Source organism: Girardinichthys multiradiatus, chromosome 6 (assembly GCF_021462225.1).
Source record: "Girardinichthys multiradiatus isolate DD_20200921_A chromosome 6, DD_fGirMul_XY1, whole genome shotgun sequence".
NCBI classification, from domain to species: Eukaryota; Metazoa; Chordata; class Actinopteri; order Cyprinodontiformes; family Goodeidae; genus Girardinichthys; species Girardinichthys multiradiatus.
In genome coordinates, this window is record NC_061799.1 from 2210138 (window position 1) to 2233685 (window position 23548).

Genomic DNA, 23548 nt, shown 5'->3' on the forward strand with positions numbered 1-23548 from the left:
CAGCAGGGCCTGAGCTCGTCACGCCTGCAGCAGCAGCAGCAACGCCTGAGTTCGTCACGCCCGCAGCAGCAGCGCCTGAGCTCGTCAGGCCCGCAGCAACTTTGGCCGAGCCCAACCTGCCCATCCACGTCAGCCACGGCCCCTGTGGAGCCATCCACGGCAGCAGCGGAGCCATCCACGTTCGCAGCGGCTCCCACGGAGCTTCACACACCCGCCAAAAAAGCTGATCTGAGTTTTGTGCCTGTCTGCTATTCGCCATATTCTTGGGACTTCATGAGACAGCTGCTCAGAAGAGGCAAAGTCCTTACGTACCTAGCATTCCACCTGCTAGTTTCTTGTGGCTCGCCTGAACACACTTTGGAGGTCCTGAGCCAGTTAATGGAGTGGAAAATTGAGTGGGGACACTACTCCCCTAGTCCACTGAGGGTGGAGATCCTGGAGACTGAGCGGCAGAGGATCATTAATGGGACCACCCAGCCAGTCTCTTTGGCTGCGTCTGCGGGGAATTCGGCTGACGCCCCACAACCGGCCGTCGCCGTGTCTACAGAGCCTCAGCATGCAGCCAAGCCTCTGGACTCACAGCATGCAGCCAAGCCTCTGGACTCACAGCCTGCAGCCAAGTAACAAGAGCCACAGCTGGCCTCTTCAGGGTCTTCAGAGCCACAGCCGGCCGCTTCAGGTTCTTGAGAGCCACAGCCGGCCTCTTCAGGTTCTTCAGAGCCACAGCCGGCCTCTTCAGGTTCTTCAGAGCCACAGCCGGCCTCTTCAGGTTCTTCAGAGCCAAAGCCGGCCGCTTCAGGTTCTTCAGAGCCAAAGCCGGCCGCTTCAGGTTCTTCAGAGCCAAAGCCGGCCGCTTCAGGTTCTTCAGAGCCACAGCCGGCCGCTTCAGGGTCATCTGAACCTCGTCTGATTCCGGAGGAGCCCGTGGGCGTGCTGCCTCCACTTCCTCGTCTGATCCCGGAGGAGCCCGTGGGCGGGCTGCCTCCACTTCCTCGCCTGATTCCGGAGGAGCCCGTGGGCGGGCTGCCTTCACTTCCTCGCCTTATTCCGGACACGGGCTCCCTCCACTTCCAGGTCCTGAGCACCTTCTCAGTTTTCTCTGGGGGGTGCTCACGGAACTCAACCATGACACACACCCTGACACACTACATGACTCACAGCCAGACACGCAGCCTGTCTCCAGGCCAGACACATTACAGCCTGTCCCCAGACCAGACACATTACAGCCTGTCCCCAGACCAGACACATTACAGCCTGTCTCCAGGCCAGACACATTACAGCCTGTCTCCAAGTCTGACACAGTTCCTGGAGGGTCATCCACCCTCTAGATCTCCCGCCTGTGTCCAAACCTCTGCGGGCCCCGCCTGGGTCCAAGTCTCCGCCATGGCTCTGGCCATATCGCAGACCACAAAGGACCTCGCTTCGTGGGTTCCTCTGGCCTCGTCGCCGGCCTCCAAGACGCCTGCGTCTCCGCCGCTGGCTGCTCCGCTGCCGGCCTCTTGATTGCCTGCGTCTCCGCCGCTGGCTGCTCTGCTGCCGGCCTGCTGATCGCCTGCGTCTCTGCCGCTGGCTGCTCCGCTGCTGGCCTCCTGATCGCCGGCGTCTCCGCCGCTGGCTTCAGAGACCTAAGAACTCGTGTCTCGCCCTAGTGGGTTATTTTGTTTTGGACTTTGGGGGAGGTACTGTCAGGATGTGACATTTTGGACTTTGTTTGTGGTTTTGTTTTACTAGATGTTCTTGTTTGAAATTTTGTATTCATGTTTATTGCTTTCTGTGTTCTGAAAATTCTGGTTTTCTTTTGCCTCCCAGTGTGTTCTCCTCTCGTCATTAGTTTTCCTCTTTTAGTTGTTAATTACTCAGTTTTTGTCCCCTTTACATTCATTGTCACCAAAACCGCACCGTGACAGTTTGTTTCCTAAATTTATTTAGGTAAATTCACAGTGGTGAACTCTGAGACTAATTTAATTAATACTAATTCATTTGAAATACATGATGATAAATTAATTCATTCTTAATGAATAATTCTAATGATGTAAATGGCTAAAACATAGAGCTAACAAAAGCTACAAATATTTTAAATACACCAATCCTATGTGGTTCTAACTAGGTTAAAATTATATGCATGACTTCAAATTAAATTTAAAGGAAAATGCCACATTACCTACACAAACTGAAGCTAACGCCATTATAAAATAGTCTCATTGATCAAAGTAAATATCCCTATTTTAAGATTTTTGAGCTTTAATATGATGCAAACTGAGTTAAGCACCTGGGAAAATAATGAACCACTGCATTTGAATTTCATGCAAAATAAGGGTAGACATAAGTTTCATTTCGTTTTGGTGCAATGAAAACACAGAATAATTTATTTATTCTAGTACTGTTGAAGGCTACTGAAAACAGCTATTACTGTAGACGTTTTTCTGCAACCGTATATCGAGCCTTCTCTCTTGTTGGAGCAGTCTGCCATTAGCAGGATGCAGTCAGATTACACCAACTGCAGCAAGGGTCATTGGTCCAGCCAAGGACGAGACATCGAAGGTCCAAACGCAAACACAGTCCATTCCAAGGTGCAGCTGGTGGCTCGAACAGTGGCTGCTTACCGCAGACAGCTTCCTAATCCACCAGACGACTCCACTCCTGAGGGACGTCGGCCCAAGTCAATGGGCTAGAGCACTAGGCCTGCTCCAACCGTCACATGTAAAGAAAGGAGATCACCCCATGAAGGACAACGGCCCACCACAGGCCAAAGAACTGTAAGCTAATCACTGGAGAGTGATTGAAGAGGTGGGTGAAGAACACTGTTTTTACATTGGGCATAATAATCCCTTGGGCAGTACAACGTTTGCTTTAAATAAGATCACGGATGAGAAGATGTCTTTTATCTATCTCAAGTCTCCCAAATTGAAGATGTACAGAAGATGGGACTTTTTGCATGTTTGTTCTTTGTCTTCATCATTGTTATGTTATGTTGGTTTATTCTTTCCATGTTTTTGTTATCAAAGCTTATCAAGTCTGACAGAGCTGTCTCCACATCAGAACAACTGAGACAGGTAACCGTAAAGGTAACCCTAAGAATACCACAGTGGCAGCAAGGATTGACCTCTGTGACGTGGTACCGCGTCTTCTGCTTATCCGGGACCGGGTCGCGGGGGCAGCAGACTCAGAAAAGACGCCCAGACGTCCCTCTCCCCAGATACCTCCTCCAGTTCCTCCAGGGGAGCCCAAGGCGTTCCGGGGCCAGCCAAGAGACATAGTCCCTGCAACGTGTCCTGAGCCGTCCCCTGGGCCTTCTCCCGGCGGGATGTGCCTGGAACACCTCCTGAGGAAGGCGTCCAGGAGGCATCCGGTATAGATGCCCGAGCCACCTCAACTGGCTCCTCTCGAAGTGGAGGAGCAGCGGCTCTACTCCGAGCCCCTCCCGGATGGCCGAGCTCCTCACCCTATCTCTAAGGGAGTGCCTGGCCACCCTACGGAGGAAGCTCATTTCAGCCGCTTGTATCCGGGATCTCGTTCTTTCGGTCATGACCCAAAGTTCATGGCCATAGGTGAGGGTAGGAACGTAGACCGACCGGTAAATTGAGACTTTTGCTTTTCGGCTCAGCTCTCTCTTCACCACAACGGACAAGCACAGTGCAGCGGCAGCCGCAACGATCCGTCTGTCGATCTCCCGCTCCATTTTTCCCCCACTTGTGAACAAGACCCCGAGATACTTAAACTCCTCCACTTGAGGCAGGAACTCCCCTCCAACCTGAAGAGGACCTGCCACCCTTTTCAGGTCAAGTACCATGGCTTCGGACTTGGAGGAGCTGATCTTCATCCCAGCCGCTTCATACTCGGCTGCGAACCGCCACAGCGCATGCTGTATGTCTTGGTTAGAGGGGACCAGCAGGACAATGTCATCTGCAAAAAGAAGAGACGAAATCCACTGGTCACCCAACCAGACCCCCTCTGGCTTTTGGCTGTGTCTAGAAATCCTGTCCATAAAAGTTATGAACAGGACCGGTGACAAAGGGCAGCCCTGCCGGAGTCCAACATGCACCGGGAACAGGTCCGGACCAAACCCTTCCTCCGCTCATACAGGGACTGGATGGTCCCTAATAAAGGGCCCCTGATTCCATACTCCTGGAGCACCCCCCACAGTGCATCACGAGGGACACAGTCAAATGCCTTCTCCAGGTCCACAAAACACATGTGAACCAGTTGGACACACTCCCATGAACCTTTTCTGCCAACCCTTCAACCGTATCTCATGTCAGATTTACCAACTTTAAGACATTGTAATGTATGTAATTGATCCTGTCTACATTTTTATTTGGGGTTACAGGAAAAACTGCTGAAATTACCGGTACATTTTCAAACCCAGCTGCCCCTTTATCAACTAATTTAAACTGTTCTGGAACACCACGCTGTCCATAAGATCAAAGGATCTGGAGCCACTAGCCGCACCATTGCACAGCTTCCTACTGCCCTAGGGGCAATTTGGGATAATAAAACACTTCCACCACAATAGTAATATAAACCTTCTCGGGCCCAGTGTCCTACAGTGCCAGCTGGGTACGTTTTATTGCACCATAATGGAGAGACAGTTCCTAATTTTAACTATGGTTCTTCAGTAACCCCTGTAGAATTCAAACAGGGGTAATCATATCCCTCACTCTGAGGAGAAAAAGGGCCTACCAGTGAACTATTGCTAATAACTGGAAACACCTTTGCTAAGGTATAACAAGCAGGGTTTTCTTTACCATGAGTTAACAGAATCATGCATTTAAATCCTAGTGGATCCATCCTCTCATATATGGGAGCAGGTATAGTGACAAGAGTGGGTCTAGCAGCCGCACATGCAATACAATTGCTCATGGCCGACTCGCATGCTGTCTGAGCCATCGACGTCAACCACAAATTGGACTCTGTACATCCCAGAGCCCCTTGGATAAGATCTTCCGGGGTTAAGGTGTTATAGTCTATCTGAACCACAGGGGTTTTCACTTCACCACCTTTGGCCATAACAGAAACAAGATTAATTCTAATAATTCTACCCTGATCTCGTGCGAGCCATCTTGGCAAATCTACTCCTAAATCCATATAAAATCCGGAACTCATATTTCCACATCTAAGACTAGGTGGCCTTATTGTAATATTAGGGTTGTGGTAGGGGTTGCTCTGTATTCTTCCAATACTGAGTAATATTGGATTAATACCTCCAGTTGTCAATTTACCCTTCGCTTGTACTCTAGCCAAGGTCACCAAATGCTGAAATGTTTCTGCATATGGATTATCTGACAGTATTCGTGCCTGTTTAGTGTTCCAAATGACAAAACCCTGGGCTGCCATGCCGATGTTCTCCATACCATCCACCGCACCTTTCTGATAGATACTCAGATACACATTATATTTAGTCCAGGGTAGCTCACTGCCCTCACATGTAAACACAGAACAGAGATCAAACTGAAACGTGGTGTCCGAGCCAAGTACATAATCTAGTTCAATACCTCCATGTCTTTTGATGCATGTGTCTGATATTTCTGTCATTTTCCGGAGTAGATGACGACGGCTGCGGAAATTGGGACTGGAGGGGTGCTCACCACTCTGGAAAACATCACATATCAAGAATACAATTATTCCTACAAGTGTCATTATTAAACCTCCTCCCCCACATTTCCATTTACAAATAACATCCCAAAGATGCATCACCATTTTCATTCTTTATATCAGATCAATCCCACTTAGCCCAGGAGCTTATAACCTTCACACAGTGTGGGATTTACTCAAGAATGTTGATTCAAACTCATACATCCACTACAGAAAACAACAATAGCATAACCAATGCTCCAAAGATTAATTGACAGAAAAACGAAAAACACCACATTCAATGATCACATAATCAAAATCAAGTCACATATATTCCGATTCCCGGTCCTGAATTTATCTGTTGATTAGTTGAATATAATGACTCCTTATAGTGGATAAATCCTCTTGAAAACCAAAAGAAAAATTATCTGGAGTGGATACATCCTCTTCTTTTAATCTTGAAATCTAAAAGAAAAAGTCTCTGGAGTTGATAAATCCTTTTCAGCTCAGTGTGATCACACCGGTGAGCCTCCAGGGGATTATTATGCCCCTTTATGACACCTTTGGTGTCTGTGACTTTGTAGGCTCCTCAGCTGGTGCAGACTGGCTCCAATGATACCAGATTTCTCCTTTTCCTCTCAAACGAACCGCATGAGATGTTCTTTCCAGGACTTGGAACGGGCCTGTGAACCTGGGTTCCTGGCTTGATGATGACTTTGACTTTGAGCTACCCCCAAATGGTAAATGGACTGAATTTATATAGCCCCTTTCCACCCCTCAAAGCGCTTTACACTAGAGCCACATTCACCCAATTGCAGTCACTAATGCTCACACATTCATATACTGATATGCAGATCGGTAGACAACTTGAGGTTAAGTGCCTTGCCCAGGGGCACATCGACATAAAGCAGGAGGAAGCTGGAATCGAACCACACAACCTTCTGATTGCAAGACGACTACTCTTCCTACTGAGCCTCCGAGGCCACCACCTCTGCTGGCAACATGCAGTCCTGGAGCTGCTGTTTGAGAACCTGATTTGAGAACCTGACCCGGGGATAAGGCAAAATCTTGAGGCAACCTGGTGTCTCTCAGTTGCTGAGTCCTTTAAGTGAACGAGAAGACATCCCTGTAGTGTTCAGCTAGTCAGCTGTCAGAGCTATTAATTTATCTTAAATCGTGAGCCGTTTTGCAGTTACCTATAACTTTCCTTTTTACAGGCAGAATGGGGGTGTTTCAGATAGACTGGCAGGGTTCTGACCTGCCTGCTTTTAACAGCCCCTCAATGGTGTCAGCAATTTCATCCTCTGCAGCAGAAGAGTGTGGGTACTGGTTTCACCAAATGGGGAAGACATGTTCACACATCCAACATCAGTGGGTCCTTGAGCCCATAGATGTGGTGGACAACTGGATTAGTTAATTCTCTGCCATGTTCTCTAGATAGCTGAGTTGCTAATCAGTGGCTGCAAGGGAACGTGTTACACCTCCTCCCTGTTCTTTAGTCTGATGACTTGACTGCAAGGGTAGAGATATGTGAGATACAGCTTCATCAGACATTTCATAAATGTTTTATACGAAATGGTCCATATTTTCTTTTCTAAAGTATTCCTCAAACTGTTCCTGAAACCAATCTGTTTGTTTTCTCGTTTCTGTCATAAAACAAAGTCACCCGTGGAAGAGCAGGCATTGGGCGGCAAGGAGCCAGGGCCTGAATCCAGGGTTTCCAGATAAGGAAACTGGATCTCACCCCAGCACCAGAAGGGGTTTCAGGCTCAATGAATCCCTGATCAATGTCCACACAAGGCTCCTCTACAGACTGCAGTAAATACTGATGTGCTTCAGGTTCCATCTGGAAAAGTCACAACCAACCCATCCATGGAACATAGTATTGTTGCTCCCAATGCAATCAAAATGTCTCTGCCGAGTAGATTCACAACCAATGTATGCAACAGTTTTTTGTTTTTGTTTTCCAACCATAATGTGAAGAGGTGTAAACACTGCCAGAGTCTGTTTCACCCCATCAGAGAAGACATTTTATTGGATGGAAAAGTGGCTTCAGTGTTCATAAGACATAGCAATGTGTCCCTTTAATTCCACTGGAACAATGGGTTCTGCCTTTTCCCATTGTCTGGACCTCTCTGTGGAGTGTGTAACTGTGGTATGATTGATGCATTGTGCGGTGACAGGAGCTTGTTGTGTCAGAGGAGGTTGATGCAAGGATGGAGGAGCTCCTTCTGGATGTGCCCCATAGCGCTGAGGGCAGCTGCGGTCCCCATGATCCATCTGCCCACATACTAGGCAGGAGGAGGAACCATCTCCTCCTTGTCCACCCCTTCATCCGGCCCTCTCTCCAACTGGCAAACCCCTGGCCCGGCCACGAGGACTATATGGGTGTGGCTCCCACTGGATAGGTGGAGCCAGTTGATATACATTGGTATGAGCTAGGAGGTTTTACCACCCCCGAGCTGCTGAAGTGGGCGGAGATGTAACAGGAGCCATTATCCAATTTGTTCCTCTTACAGACTGCAGTGATCATTTTCTTATCATGCTTTTTACTATTCCTCTTCTATCTTACTGCATGTGGTGTAACAAATGTCTGTCCCACTTAGCGTGACCAAACTTTTCTAAATCTGGGTTTCCTCGCGTTATTTTCCTTCAGGTCTTCCATCCACCACAGTTTGTTTAAAATATTGAACTCCATCAAGTCACTGTCTGTTTGATACAGGTTTCTACCGCCTCATAAAGAAACAACATGTATTCGCCCGTCACAGAAAAATTAAAGCACAGTGTCTGAATTTTAGATGGGAACACGTCTCCCATCCCTCCAGCCACAGCAAAATAAGGTGTTGCGTTGCATTGATGAGAGGTGCGGGCCGCATTCTCAATAACCTAGAGATTACTACGTGTAGTGCTGGGACCCAAAAGTTGTCTGAAATCTCCCAATACTAAAGTCATACCAGCTAATAATCTAACTCTTCTAACCATGGCCTCAGTAAACGGATTATTAGGGTGGATGTACGGTGGTGAAGGCGACACCTTGGTGTCTGTGTTTAGTTCCTTGTCACGCAAGCAGCTGCATTAAACGCTTCCAATTTCTCTCTGCCTTGTCCTCCACATTTTGTGCATATTTGCCCTTATTCAACACACCCTATGACAATTTATAGGTAATTTAACATTAAAATAATATAGGACATATTGTATCAGTTCTCTGTCTCGGCTGGTTTTAGACTGAATGTAAATTATTGTGAACAAAAAAGGTTTGCAATAATTGTACTGTTTATTTTTGTTAGAAGCTGAATGAAGAACAAGGTGAAACAGAGTTTAGGACTGAAGAAAAACCATTTTGTTGAAGCAAATAATGACACATTTTGAGGTATTTAGAAAAGAACTTAATCTGAATTTTGCTGACAAAAGTTTTAGCCCATTCCGAGTTAGCATTCAGGTTCTATCACTATCTTCGTCTGAGTTATACCGCTGTGCTTCCACTTGTTCCTGAACACACCAGCACCAGCCTACCACTCTTCGGTTGGCTCTGTGGTTGCTCTGAAATGAGCCGCAAGTGCGCAAATAACAATTTTTTGTCTTCTCCATTTACCTCATTGTCAGGTTATTGTGGAGCGGGACATGAGTATATGGAACACAAGTTAAAAAGCTGATTGTTTTTAAATAAAAATGTGGAGTCCAATACCACTTTGTGGCTGCATCTTTTTAATATTTCTAAATGTCTTTTATCAAGAAGCATGCCCAGGTCTAACTACGCGCCTGGTTATACGTATTTCCCTTCACTTTGACAGCATTTTCCAGACATTCTTTTACTTTATTAACGTCGTGTGAATCTATATGATTAATCCAAATACACTACAATTCATCTATTTTGTTTTGCAAGGGGTTTCCAACCATTTCCCCTGTCAACATCCTCAAACACCTTATAATACTCCTCCATGTTACTATTTGATAACTGCAGCACAAAACCAACCAGTGTTCGAATCACAATAATTGTTTCCTCAACATTTCACAAACAGCTCATGCGATGATGTCACCACTCGCAGCCAAACACACACAGTCACACACATACACGCATACACACACTGTGCACAGCAAGGAGAGAAAAGGGAAATAAAGAGAAAGCAGAGCAGACAGTTGAAACCCCTACGGTTGCCGGCAACAAAGAGAAAGATTCTCAGTTACCTGAGTGTAACATTTAGGTCCTGACCAAGGAAGTTACTCCGTACCTCAACGGCCACACGTTTGGTCGCTTTCGACACGGCGGGGCAAACCATCCTATAACTGCATCCTGTTTGAGGTGAGCGCAGACCTCCGGGTGAGCCAACCCGTTCCTAAGTCCAAACGTCCCCAACTAAACTATATCCACGTTTTGGGTGAGCCAAATCCCGAGTGTGGAACTTTCAGCACGATCCACAACTCCACGTCCGGTAGAAGGGGGGCTAGGCCAGCGACCAGCTCTGGGGGACAGAGTTTTTTATCCTAACCACTCTTCTAAACCGCCTCATTGCGGCCCTTTAAATACACCTCAGGTTCATCACATCATACAGCGGGGAAACAGCCAAGTAAAAACCACTTACCTTCGTCCCCGCTGATGATGCGATCTCCTTCGGTTATGCTCACGACATCCGGGTCACGGCACCAAATTGTTGAGGTAAAATAATGCTATGACTTGCGGCCTCAACCTCACCCCGTCCGGATGTCGTGAGAAAGAACAGATGAAGAGCAGGAAATTAAGATTAACGCATGTTTAATTTGGAAGATAATAAGTCCAATGATTTCTAATACAAAATAAATATACAACATAACACAAAGAAAGAAAATTACATAAGACCCTTACAGAGAGAGATCGCAGATTTCAGCAAAGCATGGCTGTCTTTACCCCGATGTCTCTGTCATTACAAGTTCCAGAACATCTTTATACTATTGACTTCAAAGCTTACTGATTGTGCCTCCCCCTTATGCAGTCTGGTGTTGTAAATCAGCCAAACTCCCTTGTGCCCAAAAGTCGACATTTGTTGCTTTATTGTCCCTACAGCCAGCTTTTACGGCTTGCAGCTGTTGAGAACTTCCTAACCTCTGTTTCACCCTTGTTCCATCAGACTGCTGTGATGTCAAGGCTCACTCATGTTAAATCTCAGTTTAATGATCCCACATGCAAACTAAACTAATAGCATGAAAGTACATGATTTTAATTTTCAACAGCAGGTATCCTCATTTGCTGTGCCCCGCCTGTGTACTCTAATTAATAGATTGATTACCTCTAGGTCATATCAGATGCCCCTCCTCACAGGGAACCCTTGGATTGCTCTTATGAGTCTGAAAGTAACTCTCATGATGATGTTTTTTTTAAATAAGTTTTATCAATGGTCAGTTTCCATCTGTTCACATAATATTCTTAATTCTAATGATGTAGATGTGTACCTGTTAGGTATTAATTAGTCAACTCAGAGGAAAGAAGTATGACACAGAGTCTCTGTTCTTTTCTTGCGCAAGATGTAGCTCACACTGTGCAGTGCAAATCTACAAAGTATTGGCACCCCTCTCTCTTTATTTATACATGCTGGTTCACACACAGTTCAACAAACATTCAGTGTGTGTGTGTGTGTGTGGTCAGAAAGGTTAGGGTTCATGTGTCTTGATTATAAACAGAGAGGGAGTGGGGACTTGGTACGAGTAGCCCCTAGATGTTGCTGATAAAAGCATAACTCACTCGTCTCCCCCATATCCCTTTCTGTGGCATGTAGGAGGGAAAAGCACTTAGAGCAGACATGAGTGATAAACTGTCCAACTGTCTGACTGCGTATAGGGGACCCGTCCTCAGGATGGTTGTGCTGCGGATCTGTTCTGTCGTCTCCATCTTCCTGTGGTATGCTGTGGTTGTTTTTCTGCAGCTCTACAGCTGGGGTAGAGGTGTAACAAGGTGTGGGTGTGAGAAAAGAATTGGGACACAAAACCCTATCTGGCCTCCAGGATCCACTTAGCAGTAAACCCACTGATCCCACCGGATCAGTCCCTGCTGTCCCGGGTGGCCCCCGTGCCCCAGCCTCTGAAATTAGAGAAGCTGGTTGGGAGGATTGTTTTTGGGGTGAGCAAAAGGGATTTGTTTTGCTCAGGCTTCTTTGTTGTTGTTCTTGTCTTTCTCTTACTTCTCTGTCCTGAAAAGCTGCTTTTTCTGTGTCCAGAAATGATCCAGCAGATGCTGACATAGATAATCTGGAGCTTCCACTGACAGATCCAGCCCCCCCTTCTGGAATGTCCAAGCCATGCACTACAAGTGTTCCATTTTCTACTTCCAATATGGGGTACAATCCACCAGGGGGCGGTGTGGGTGCACCAGTGAGTGAGCTGTACTTGGAGGAGGGTGCATACAGAGGAGGTGTGTCTGCGCCCATCCCCTGAGCTGATTTTGACCCCTCCTTCTTGTCTCCTTTTCTGGGTTTTTTCCAATGCATTGTGTGAAGCGCTCTTCTTTTTCATCTTTATGTATGTTTGTGTTGTGTTTACTTTTGGACCAGACAGAAGCGTCATTCAACTTACCTTGTGCTGTGTTCAGTTTCTTTCTAAACCAATCACCTAAATTTCACTTGTCTGTCAAATTAATTCCATCCGCCTTCATTGTTTGTCTTACCTTTTTTTTTATTTTGTTTTTCATTTTATCAGCGTCGTCCTTACCTCTCGTTTGGAGAACCAGTGCTTGTATGTTTGTTACTTGTGTGTTTAAATCTAACCATCTTGGGTTTTCAAAAAATTCCTCTTCCATGTTGTTTAAAATCCTGTGAAATAAATGTTCAATTAACGCTTCACAATATGCATATAAAATCCGCTTATCACTGTCTTGTCCTTGTAAACACTGCCAGGTTACCGGACAATACAGTGCATTTCATAAACAGCCATGGCAAGCCCGCTCTGTGTGGGCGTCACCCAGATACACACACACATACAATCAGTCAGTCAGCGCTTGTCACAGTCATTCCCCCACTTAACATTCACAATTCTTGTATAATCCACACCACAGATATTTATATGTAGTACTTTGTCTTTTATTTTACCGCAAATAATCATCCAGGTCAGTCGCACACACACACATTCCAGCTCGTACTGCCTCAATTAAGCACAACTGTCTGTGACAGACACTCGCACACAGGAAATATGCACAAATATGCAGAAACAATCCACTACAAGCCACTTCACCCCATATTCAATAAATGCATTTCATTTTCCCTCAAATAATCAAAAATCCAACCGCATTTTTAATTCAGAACGAGTGTCCAATGATTTAACTTCCACTGTACTCCCAGTTGCTTGTGTAATTCCTCTGTGTAACCACTAGATGGGACTCTAACCCTTCATAAAATTTCTGAATGAATCATTCACCAGTTAAAAAAATTCAGATGAAGTTCTCACAGGACTTTAACCTGTCAGTACTTTGTGTTTTGCAAAAAACACGGGACTTAAACCCAGCTTTATCTTAGTGATTCGTCAATCAATAAGTTGGGACGCCACACCGAGCAATATCACCTTTTTTTCAGCTTTAAATGAGGCCTCTAACCTTCAAGCTGCCGTATTTTGCCGACACTGTCAGCAAATCTTATCTGACTCTATTTTAACACGTCCAGTTAACGCACACTCTTTTACAGTTTTGCAGAGTAAAATGACATTCAGAATCAACTGATACCCTGGTTAATTTAGCCTATACATAAATTCAATCGGCAGAATTTAATACAATAGGCTCTGCTTACCTGATTTTTCGTGGGCGCCCGGTGTCAGAAGATTCCGTCTGTCACACTCTCTTGTTGTCCACGTCGGGGGTCACCAAATTGTTGAAGTACCCCTTTAAAGAGGCTTTTTGCGAGTTCGTTTATTCACCGTAACCTGGAGGAATTCACAACACATTAGAATAAATCACACGGAGACAGCTGTATGTCATTCAAAGTACCTGGACCAGGGGAAGCTCTCATGTGATCAGGACACACACCGAGACGACTTCGGAGCTTCTCACTGGGCACATTGCTTTTATTAAAACACACATGAAAATGGGCAGCGCCCTTGATTACAATATTTTCTCACATGTAGTCACGTACACACTTTTCCGGCTTTACCATATGTAGACAGTCATTGTCCTGCACCTGCACCATGTTTTCTACTGATATGAGAAGGGAGTAAGTCAGTCAGTTGTACTATCTCTATTTTTCACACACTCCTGCTGTTTTCAATAATTTTCCACTTCACCTCTCCAGTGAGAAATACTTCTGCGGGCCACACACAATGTCTTATACTAACACATGTTACACATTTTATTTCCCACACTGGTTATGAACATAGTAATAATAATGATGCACGCACATAATATATCTCCACAGAGCATCAAAGGTTATACCTGAAGGCCCACCATGAAGCATGCTCCAACCACTACACTACCATTATTAATAACAGTCCTGGGAACTCCAGTCCACCCTTTTTGACCTCAAACATTACAACAACAACTGAAGAGCACTGCAATAACTTTATGGATTTTTTTCCACACCAAAATCCACCCAATACAATCTCTGATTAGATAGCTCTGAAATGGTTCTACTGTTACCTCTCTGACCAATCTGAGTATGTAACCATTGGGTTAGCAAACGTCTGGATTCAGTCACCTGTGGTATCAGTCCTTGGACTGACTGAGTTTACCCTCTACATTCTTCCCCTCAGTCAAATCATCACTCACCACAGGATTTCTATCTATTGTTATGCAGACGACACTCAGCTCTACATCAAAACAAACCCCTACCTCTCTGCAGATTCATCACCATCACTCGCCAGTCTTGCCACCTGTCTTGTACATAAAATCCTGGATGAATGGCAATCTTCTCCAACCAGACACATCAAAAACAGGAGCTATTCTAGTTGGTACCCCACATCAGATTTCCTCATCCTCTTCTTTCCACCATAATCTTCTCTGGCCACAACATTCCCCTTTCCTCTACAGTGACTAATCCTGGTGTAAGATTTGACCTTATTCTTCCTTTGAAACTCACATCAAGTGCATCTGCAAGACCGCCTTCTTTCATCTAAAGAACATCTCCAAACTTTGTCCAGTACTCTCCTTTTCCGATGCTGAAAAAACTTGTTCATGCTTTTATCTCTTAACACTTGACTACAGTTTCTTCTTTTGGCTATTCCCTTTAAGAGGTTGCCACAGCGAGTCATTTGTCTCCATCTAACCCTGTCTTCTGCATCTACTTCTCTCAAACCACTTTCATGTCCTCGTCAACATCTATAAATTTCCTCTTTGGTCTTCCTCCTGGGATCCTGCTTGGCAGTTTCAGCTTCTGCATCCTTCTACCAATTGTACTCACTATCCCTCCTCTGTACATGTCAAAACCATTTCAGTCTGGCCTCTCTGCCTTTATCTCCAGCACATCTAACATGAGCTGTCCATCTGATGTATTCATTCCTGATCTTCGTCACTTCCAAAGAGAACTTTAACATCTTCATCTCTGCTACTTCCAGCTCTGCCACCTGTCTTTTCCTCAGTGCCACTGTCTCTAAACCAATAATCAAATATGACAATGCACTTTTTTTTACAGAATTCAATCAAAACACATCCAAAAACTTCAACAAATACAGAACAGTGCAGTCTGGATCTTAATGAGGCAAAGGAAACATGACCACAGACTGAAATCCCTAAATCCCTCCATTGGCTCCATCCCACTCTGCATTAAATACAAGGTTTCTCTTTCTCACCTGCCAGTCCATCAATGGCAATGCTCCATAATCATAATCAATAATCATGATATATCAACAAATTTTGATACTGGATAAAGATGACCTAAATAAAAAAAAATAAGGTGTCAAAACTGACCTGTGAAGTGTATGTGTGGGTGTGTGCATGCATGGATACTATCAGTAAAAATTCATACCAACAATTTTTCCAGAATAAGAAATATTAAAAATCAGTCTTCTGTTTTAGCGTATTTTCACAAGTGACTACCTTGTTCTATTTCTTTACCAATTTATGTTTTGTTATATAACTGACATGCCTTCGATATCTCTTATCATACTGATACCTCTCTCCACCTCATCTGTGTCCTTTATTGTCTTTACCTTATTTCATCTCTGAAACCTCTAATAGAGGAAAATAGCACATAATTTCCTAATTTCCACTATTCCCACTGGCCTTTGTCACTGCCACCCACCCGACTGCTCTCCCCCTCCCAGACATACTGTTAAGCACATCTCTCTAATCATCATTATCTTGTTCTATTTTTTGCTGAAAATATTTTTATTTAAAGGTGTATATATATATATATATTGTTCATTGTCCTGTTATTTCTAACCTATGTAAATGGACTGCACCTGTATAGCACTTTATCAAGTGCCCAGAAACCCCAAAGCGCTTTACACTACAATCAGTCATCCACCCATTCAAACACCAACAGTGATAAGCTGCATTGTAGCCACAACTGCACTGGGGCAGTCTAACAGAAGTGTGGCTGCCATACAATCGGCGTCACCGAGCCCTCTGACCTAGACAGAGCAAGGGTTTGAACCGGCAACCCACAGGACAAACCCCTACCACTGCCCCATTGTTGTCCCACTTGGTATTACACCTTATTCTATAAATATTCTGTATAAATAGTTTCTTTGATTAATTGATTGATCAATTGATTGGCAAACTATTACTAACTCATGAAATACATTTGGTAAAAGCTGGGGTTACTAAACATTTGGAATCAGAGGTAACATATCACAACTTTAAACTTAAAAAGAAATCTTATTTAGAACATGGGAGATACATCTGAAAAAGTTGTCACAGTCTATATAGAGCGATTACACATAGTGAAATATATTAACCCTTCATTTCTTGTAATTGTGATTATGGGTTGTACATAACAAAAACCAAACATTAAGTGACTCAGAAAGCTATTTCAATATTAAAAAGTAATTTGGAGGCCATATTATGGTCTAGATAATCACAGGGAAGACAACTGATTTAACATTGACATTAACGAGGATAAGTCACAGTGATATCAACCGTTTTATCGAATGGTGGAGAACACTATCCTTAGTGGACAGACAAATCAGGCTGTCTCTTTATCTATGTGAAAATTTATTAAACTAATAGTCCACTATTACAATTCACTATTCTGATTGAACAACCTTCACCTAATTAGGCATACACTATTCTACGTAAGGGAGTAAATGAATAACCAAAAATGAAATTGCTTAGTTCAAACAGAAGGTTACAAAACAACTCAGAACAACATCTAAAGATTTGCAGACCTGTTGCCCCAGTTAAGGTCAATGTTCAAGTTTTAAGAATAAGAAAATGAGACTGGGCAAAATTAGCCTCCATGGGAGAGTTTCAAGGCCAGGCCCACTGCTGACCCTGACAAGACAGAAGTGGAACTTTATGGAAGGTGTGTGTTGCATCTGACGTAGAACCAGTGGTGGCCACAATTTCGCTGATCTGGTAACAGCTAATACCAGAACTAAGTTTTTGTTTAATGTTTAGCATTTTTCCTAACTTTGAAAACCATTAGCAGGCTGTTTAGCTTCTGCTAAATTAGGGTTTGCTAACTTCAGGCCCGCTAACAAAATTCACAAATCTTGTTCCTTTCTGTTATAAGCAAGTGTCAAAGAGTCTGATAGGCAAGCTGTTGGCTTACTACATGTATATGACAAGATGAAGTAGGCCAAGTCCAAACATCTCCATTGCTATACTGGCAGGCATCACAAGAAGGTTTGGACTTCTCCTAGAGGATGAAGAGTACTAGCTGGCTGCTCCCTTTTACCCCAAGTTTCGCCTGTTCTGGCTTTAGCAGTGTAAAAACAGTGAAGTCCAGTGTTGGGAACGTTACTTTAAAAAAGTAACTAGCTATAGTTACTAGTTACTTCTCCCAAAAAGTAACTGAATTGGTTAGTCAGTTACTGCACTATTAAAGTAACTACCAGGCAAAGTACATTCAGTTACTTTTTACAATCTAATATGATGTTACAAGTTGCTGACCAGAAAAATCAAGCGTTTTCTTTTTGCACGGTGTAAGATTGTTGCAGCTTGCGCTTGCCACAGGAGAGCATAGCTTGTTAGCCACTAGTGTTGTGGAAGGGTGAGATGATGCAAGGTGCTTCATAAGGTTGGAGTTGCTGGTCACGTGGACATGGATAATTTTTTTGTTTCTGGACATAACTTACAAATCACATGAAAGTTTTTGTGACCCCCTCCCCCACCTCCTGCTTTTTCCTTGAAGAACTATAAAAAACACTCACTGCAGCTGCGGGAGAAAAGTAGATCTCTCTGCAACAGTAGACTGTGCTCTTATTAAACCACGCTTACTAAGTTAGAGTAACGCGTCGTGTTACATTGTAAACATCATAATGCCGTTAGATTACTACGTTAGCAGAAAAGTAACCCAGTTACTAACGCTGTTATTTTGTAACGCCGTTACTCCCAACACTGGCAAACTCCGCAGTTTTTAAAGCCATGGATACCATTGTGCAGACAGTCCTAATGGAAACCAATATGAAGGGCAGCATCATCACCAATTAGGTGGATGAGAAAGATATACATCTTTCACATCCACTGGAACATCACTTGATTCTGGGAGAGCAGGAACCTCAGGCGCAGAACTTGTTGAAGACCTGGCAGGAGGTCCTGAATGAAGCTGCATTTTGGGTGAGTAGATCTTTATTGGCATATTACCAAGTATAAAACCCTCATCCCTTTGAATGACAGTTTGAAAAAGATGATTAATATGGTGAATAATATTATTCATATCTACCAGGTTTTATTTTTGAAAAATGTATACTTTATGTATATATTATTATAAATGTTAATGAATATTATTGGAGAAGTATCATTAGAAATGTTTAAAGATGCTAATTTAACGTTGAAGTTCTTAAAATATGTTTCATCTGGTTAGATTGTGAAAACAGTCCATCAATGATTCATGCTTTTATTTTGAAAACGGCTCTGTAAACATAACTTTTACCCTCTTAGTTCTTCAGCAAACTGAAGGGTTCTCTCAGAGTCAATAGTATACAGTAAACTATGCTGACTAACAGTCCTGACTTCTTTAGCAACAACATAACAAGTTAGCCGTTTCTGCTGCTTCTAAGAAGCTTTACCTCAGCCAATAGGAGAGGAGAGAGGAGTGGTGACGCTGTTCCAAAGACCATCTCAGTCCCCCCCTTTGAGTAGTTTAGGTAAATAGTCCAGAGCAACTTTGAGTGTAGAAAAGATATGAACAAATTAGTCCAAGCAGATTTGAATGGGTGGAGAAAAGTCTCAGTTAGGAGTGACAAGTATGGATAGTATCAAGAACAAGTACATCAGTGAGACAACTAATGTTAGATGTGTTGGAAATAAAGGCAGAGAGGCCAGACTTAGATGGTTTGGACATGTAAAGAGTAAGGACAGTGAGTACATCAGTAGAAGGATGTTGAAGCTGTAACTGCCAATCAGGAGGTCTAGAGGAAGACCAAAGAGAAGATTTATGAATGGAGTGAAAGAGGACATAAAAGTAGTGGTTGTGAGAGAATAAAATACAGAAAATAGGGTTAGATGGTATAGATGACGCACTGTGGTGATCCCTAAAAGGATAAAGCCAAAACTTTAAGCCATTTATCCTGAATTAGAAAAACAACTATCCACTCACACATGCAGCATCGCACGCATGCATCATGCCCCCTGTGAGTGTGTGTAGAACCTTTGTGTGAAGGAGAAGGATACGTGTGATGCAGACTGAGTGACAGACTGCATCACACGTCTCAGTGACAGGTACATTTTAATCTGTTTAGCAATTTAGCATTAGTGAAGCTAATACATTAGATAGTGGAATATGGGTTAGCGAAGCATATGTTTTTTAGGTCGTGCTGAAAAATGAAATCTTCATCTCCATAAAGCTTTTCAGCAGATGGAAGCATGAAGTGCTCCAAAATCTCCTGATAGCTAGCTGCATTGACCCTGCCCTTGATAAAACACAGTGGACCAACACCAGCAGCTGACACGGCACCCCAGACCATCACTGACTGTGGGTACTTGACACTAGACTTCTGGCATTTCCTTCTCCCCAGTCTTCTTCCAGACTCTGGCACCTTGATTTCCGAATGACATGCAGAATTTGCTTTCATCCGAAAAAAGTACTTTGGACCACTGAGCAACAGTCCAGTGCTGCTTCTCTGTAGCCCAGGTCTGGGGAATGTGGCACCTGTAGCCCATTTCCTGCACACGTCAGTGCACGGTGGCTCTGGATGTTTCTACTCCAGACTCAGTCCACTGGTTCCGCTGGTCCCCCAAGGTCTGGAATCGGCCCTTCTCCACAATCTTCCTCAGGGTCCGGTCACCTCTTCATGTTGTGCAGCGTTTTCTGCCACACTTTTTCCTTCCCACAGACTTCCCACTGAGGTGCCTTGATACAGCACTCTGGGAACAGCCTATTCGTTCAGAGATTTCTTTCTGTGTCTTACCCTCTTGCTTGAGGGTGTCAATAGTGGCCTTCTGGACAGCAGTCAGGTCGGCAGTCTTACCCATGATTGGGGTTTGGAGTAATGAACCAGGCTGGGAGTTTTAAAGGCCTCAGGAATCTTTTGCAGGTGTTTAGAGTTAACTCGTTGATTCAGATGATTAGGTTCATAGCTCGTTTAGAGACCCTTTTAATGATATGCTAATTTTGTGAGATAGGAATTTTGGGTTTTCATGAGCTGTATGCCAAAATCATCTGTATTAAGACAATGAAAGACGTGAAATATTTCAGTTAGCGTGCAATGAATCTAAAATATATGAATGTTAAATTTTCATCATGACATTATGGAAAATAATGAACTTTATCACAATATGCTAATTTTTTGAGAAGGACCTGTACTGTGTCAGAAACTGTATGAAGACCATCTGCAGTAATGAGGTGTCTACCCATTAGATTTATGGGATACAAACTCTGACAACAGAAAATACCTGAAGGAGAAACCCATCAGGTTTTACGCATGCGCTGGGTTTTATAAAAATGCTCCTTCATGAGATCTGTCCTGAGAATGACATAGAAACACATGGTTACTGCTGAGTTTTGGAGATGTTGTAACTTCCTCTGCTTTTTAATAACTTTTAATAACTATAATAATTGACCCTGAATATTCCACGACGAAAGAGAACTTGTTTCTCTAAAATAATTAACTGGAAAGTTATCACCCTTTTAAAGATACTTTTCTAACCCTAAAATAATATTTTAACCCGCTATATCTGTCAACGTCAAGCAAGCGTCACATGAGCAGCGGTTAATAAGCGTTCTTCATTACAGAAAATAGGAAAAGATTTATGCAAATGTGTGTGTGTGTTTGTACGTTACCCCCATCAGTTTCTTAATCGCTCCAGAGTCAGACTGTCATGGCACACAATCCTCCATCAGTCCAAAAAACAACCAGGCCCTTCTGTTGGTGGGACATTCAATCATTCTTTGTCCACTTTAACTTCTCCAGGAGGGAGAAAGAAGAAACTTTGCTCCGGTTTCTCTTCTGCCCGCATGAGATGTGCTTTCAATATAAATCCAGTGCATTCACTCTTCTGGCTCTTGCAAACAGCATGGATCGTTTTCCATCTCAGTGTGTTCGGGCCAGACTTCTTCTGAGTTTCGTTTATTGTGGAAACTCACACTGTGATTTTTAACAAGCAGGCAGACAGGAAGGCAGATCTCTCTCTTTCAGGCCGTGCTGGAGAAGCGTCTCTGGCGGAGTAGCCATGGAGAAGGGCAGGTTTCTAAAATACAGACTCAAAAACACAGATGTTGAACTCAAATCCCATATATGTGTGTATTTGTGTGTGAGAGAGGCAGAAGAAAAAATTTTGTATAGGTTCAGATTTTGCACAAAGAAATATTATCAGTCAGTCAGTCATCCCCTGCCTGTCACTTCCTTCCACAACATGTATTATACTCCTTTCTAAGACAACTTTCTTTTCGACTCTCTGATGTCCCTTTTCACTTTTTTACCTTCTTTTCCGACTGATCGCAATATTTAAGACAAACAAAACTTCCTTCAGGAAAGTTTTAACTTTTTTTTTTTTTTTTACTCATTTACACTTAAACTTCCACACTGTGAAAAACTAATGTTATCTTCCCAATTAAAGCACATTTAATGGTTAATGTGTAATAAAAATAGGAAGAACAATAATATAGCACTCACACAGTTAGTATTTTAACATATTTATGTCCCTTCAGCAATATGTATGGTTGACCTAGCTTAGTTTATGAGATCTCTTTATTATTTAACACTTAATTTCATTCCCTTCCAGCGGAATGTTACCAACCAAATTATCCAGTTCACTTTACGGCGCCTAGTCGTCTCTGATCTCCTTGCGGCGAGATCCTACCTAAATTTATCACTATTTCTTTGCGGCGAAATAACACCTTTCCAATGCAGTCTCCTTTTGGCGAGACACTAACAAACGACTTTTAAGTACCTTTCTTCTTTCATTTATATAGCGCTTACTCTTATCTCATGTACTGTATGTTAAAACTGTCTCACCTCTGAGTTGACTTTCAGGTGACTCTGTCGGATCTCCCGGACCCGCCCGGCATCGAGCAAGACAATAATCCACCGGCCAGGTGCGAACGTCACACACCGGGACTTTCAGCCACCAGGCCTAGATGCGGCTGTACGGCAGCGCTTAACTCGACGTTAGGCTGTTCCCGGAGATCCGCCAGGGGTCATTTACCTGTGAGACAGGAGATGGTGAATACTGGTATGCCAGGATGTTTAGTAGGTCCAAGAGTTTCTGAAGTTAGTGCAGTGGATGGAGGAGGGTGGACAGGGTTTGTAGAAGGAGATCCAAGGAACGAAGGAATCAGGAGGCTGCCAGCCGGTGTGATCCAACGAAGTAATAAGAATCTTGAGTCTTTGTTCACGGAGCTGGATAGTTTCTTTCCAGAAGATGGTAATCCAGGCAGGGTTCAATGCAGAAGGCAAAGTCAGGTTCAGGTAAACCTGCAAGGTAACAAATACAAAATTACCAAAAGTACAAGGCAAGGTCAAGATAAAGGTATTGTGGCTTGAGCTGTACCACTAAGGGCAACACTCTGGCAGTGAGATGCTGGCAGCCTCCTCCTTAAATACCCCTCAGCAGGTAATCAGGGGGATAGAGAACACCTGTCACCTCTCCAGGTTCCACGCCATCTAGAGGCTAAGCACAGTAAACAGTACCAAACAAACAGACATGGCACAGATCCTGACATGTTGAGTATACATGAAGGCCTCTTTTGCCAGTGCATGTCATGAGCAGACTGCTCTTATGTTCTTTCTGATAATTATTTAGAGTAGACCACATTGGCAGAGTGTTAGTGGAGTTAATCATAACTCTTTCGTTTTTGTGTCCAGTTTTATAATTATAACGTGTCAATTTCACATGAAATAAGATCTTTGTTTTTTTTTTTTAAGTAACTAGAGAAGCAGATGTTATGTTCTTCTCATTGGATATTTTTCAATTATCATATCATACCAACTTTATTTATAGAGCACTTTAAACAGCCACACGATCAACATGCTGTACAAAGAATAAATTAATGAATAAAACAAGAGTCACATGATACAAAAACAAACCAATAATAAAAGCAGTACGTCCTAAAATACACTTATTTTATTAGGTCAACATCTCAGATGGTGTCAAAGGCCTGGGAAAAGAGATGGGTTCTAAAAAGGGATTTATAAACGGACAAGGAAGAGGCCTGTCTGATTGTGATCTGTCAGTCATGAATGAAACGGCTCTTAGAGCAGACTCATTGAAGTTAATGACAGTAGCTAGCCCCTGATTGAGAGCTGTTGTTATTCCAGCTTCTGACTCTCTCAATGTTTTTCTCTTCAAACAGTACGTGATTGGTCAATGTGTGTATCGTTGCCTCTTGTCTGCACTAGTACAGGGTTTAAGGGTTGACAGTTATACACATTGGCTAACTACAACACCATGAGGGTTACTGCTTCAAAATGCCAGCGAGTAAGAATTGAC